Source organism: Myotis davidii, unplaced genomic scaffold (assembly GCF_000327345.1).
Source record: "Myotis davidii unplaced genomic scaffold, ASM32734v1 scaffold334, whole genome shotgun sequence".
Lineage (NCBI taxonomy): Eukaryota > Metazoa > Chordata > Mammalia > Chiroptera > Vespertilionidae > Myotis > Myotis davidii.
The window spans coordinates 177,486-180,456 of NW_006285797.1; the positions used below are offsets into that span (position 1 = coordinate 177,486).

A 2,971-nucleotide genomic window follows, 5' to 3' on the forward strand; every position below is an offset into this window, starting at 1 on the left:
AGTAGGGCTCTGTGGGGTGGGCCAGGTCGGGGGCGGGAGAGGGACGGCAGCTTCCGATCTCTGGATCGGGGAATCGCGCCGCCAACCCTGGGTCCTGCGAAAACCACCGAAGGCGGCACACGTTGCACGGAAGGCATGAAGTCTGCCTCCAACTTCTAATGCAGTCCCTTTAGGTCTGGAACCGGGTCTCAGTGCCGACCCTGCCGGCTTCGACCCTAAGTCATCACCGCAGTCATCGTTGCCAGCGGTGCACCTTGGCCTCCGATCTCCGTCATCGCATCATCGTTATGTCGCATGACCGCTGTACCCGATGACTCAACACCTCGAACGCCACGGCCCCAGGCTCCGACCAGGGGAATCCTGGCCGCCGGGGGCACTTAACAGCGGAGAGAGGTGTCACCTCGCCACCCCACGCGATGTTAGCCAGGGAGGGTAGTGATGCAGATAAAACCCTCTGCTCGCTCTGGTCTTTTGGGGGGTCACGTCTCCTGCGCTTCGGATGCTGGCAGCGACCATTGGCTCTACTGTGGCATTTCGAAACCGCACGCATCCTTTGTGCTAGGAAGCGTTTTAAAAATAAGAGCGCTTCGTTTTTTCAAGGCCTGATGTGATTCTCTTGCGTCAGAGCTAAAGCTCTCCTTTGTGTTCGTGCTCAGTCCTGTTGTCCCCCTGTCCTCATCATTTAGGGCCTTGAGAAGAAGGAGAGCCTTATCACCAGTGTCCTGTGCCACACAAGGGCAACTCTGTCATCTGCAATCTGAAAACCCCCTTCTGCTCTGCTTTCTGGAAGGAGTAAACAGGACTTTTACCTGTTTTGAAGAACTCAGTTTTCCACTAACACTGAGGCCTTTTGTTTGCTGTTTTCAGATTGGAGAGGTTTATACGGGATCAAATTGTGTCTTCAGTGTACTGCAGCCTCTTAAGATTTATTAGCAGTTATATTTAGAGAATGTGGTTGCATCGTTATTCAACTTTTTAAATAAACATATGCTCTACAAAGTACTTTCAAAAAAAGAATTGGGTTAGGTTTTTACAGGAACAAAAGTCTGCTCATCTTCATTTTAAAGAAATTACTTGCCGATGAATTCATCTAAGTCAAAGGAAGCTAAAGAGTTTGAGAAATATATGTCCCTTCGTAATGAAATTATAAAAGGAGTAAACATTTTAAAATCTTATGTCCTAAAAAATATAGGAGGATTCAAAAGAGATCCGGGGGTGTTAGGCGCCCTCCTAAGTGGGTCAGAGAACAAAATGACAGATTTTATTTTATAAAATTAAAAACTTCTATATGGCAAAAGAGTTTTGGCAAAGTTAAAATATTAATTTCACCCGGGAGAAAATATAGGCAATGTATCATGAGCAGAATTAACATCATAATAAAGAATTAACATCATTTATAGCAGTGTAGTTAGAAAACATATTGTCAGCTACTTTCACTATAAAAGTTGGTGCGCACAGTGATGATAATTGGAATATGAACGTTTTTCATATAATGACTTTTCAAAAAAGGAATTTGGTTGGTGATAACAAGATACAAGTTTTAGCAAATGGGAAGCAGAACCAAGTCAGTATTAGTTTCCTTGTAGAACTTGTGATGCAGGTTGTGAGCCTTGTGATCCACAGACGCTATAATTACCGCAGCAGTGCTGACATGAAGAGCCAGCCTGTTTCACTCCAGCTCTAGAAGCTGGGCTCAAACTCCTAAGTAGACTCATCAGCCTCTGGGGGTCAGACTCTCAGATGAGGTACCACCTTGTTCTACTTTGAAAAAGATGAAAAACTAGAGAAAGCTACTGAGAGAAAGGATACACTTCAGACAAGGAATGAACATGGCCTTGCTGACCAGCTCACTAAATTCTCTGTTAGTAATCATGGGCCTGCCACTCCGGCAGCTGCCATTGTGGTTCACTGTTGTAACTAAGGGTGTCTGCTTTAATCAGCCCAATCGTTTTAAGCTTCTGATTCTTTAAAAAAAATTTTTTTTCTTTATTGATTAAGGTATTACATATGTATCCTTACCCCCCAATTATTGCCCCCCCCACACACACTCATGCCCTCACTTCCCTGTTGTCTGTGTCCATTAGTTAGGTGTACTATATGCATGCATATAAGTCCTTTGGTTGATCTCTCCCCCTAAGCTTCTGATTCTTAGAGACCAGTAGTTCATCCCAACATTAGTCAGGAGACTCATGTAGTTGCCAGATGCAAAGCACTGTAGATTTGTACTTGAAGCATCAGCATCCGTATTTATTAACATAGGATCTCCAGATTGAGCCAGTAGGCTTGCCAATGGTGGTCCACACCTCTGAAAGGAAACACCTCTGAAAGCCAGTGCTGCAGAAGAAACCCTTCGATGGATGACTTCTCCCACTAAACAAGATTCCCAGTTGTAAGTTACGTTTCAGCAAAACGCTATCCTTGGGTTTACATGGTAGGCAAGACTTTTAATCCGACTATTCAAAATGCAAAAGACAATAGTTGAGAGACACAGAAGACTGTTCAAAGCATTATAAGGAAGATCTGTATAGAAGATGAAACGCTGTGGGAGACAACAAATCAGCATATTCTGGTGGTGAAGAGAAATCCTTACAAGGACAGCAGATCTAGTAAATGTTGAATGATTCCAGTTATACCACACATAGCAAAGGAATGGAGGATTTCATTCCTTTCACTGGCAGTGGTCGGCAAACTGTGGCTCTCGAGCCACATGCGCCTCTTTGGCTCCTTGAGTGTGGCTCTTCCACAAAACACCGACTTCTGCTCATGGGCCACGAAGTTTCAATCGCACTGTACATGCGCGCCCGCATGTGGTATTTTGTGGTATTTCTGTGGAAGAGCCACATTCAAGGGGCCAAAGAGCCGCATGTGGCTCGCAAGCCGCAGTTTGCCGACCACAGGACTAGGGCTATGAGTAGTCAGTTGGGGCCATGAGGAAGTATTTTAAAAGATATTTCTTATTCCTTCTCTTCCA

General features: G+C 44.8%; 1 protein-coding gene across 2 annotated transcripts in view; it reads right to left on the reverse strand.

Annotated features, from left to right (window-relative positions):
• Window positions 1–2,971, reverse strand: part of PTP4A1 (protein tyrosine phosphatase type IVA, member 1) — a 14,501-nt gene that overhangs the window by 9,324 nt on the left and 2,206 nt on the right. For both annotated transcript variants that reach the window (XM_015559483.1, XM_015559485.1), the window contains exon 2: window positions 2,896–2,899. The gene's annotated coding sequence lies outside the window, so the exon portion shown is untranslated. The remainder of the gene's footprint in view (window positions 1–2,895; window positions 2,900–2,971) is intronic.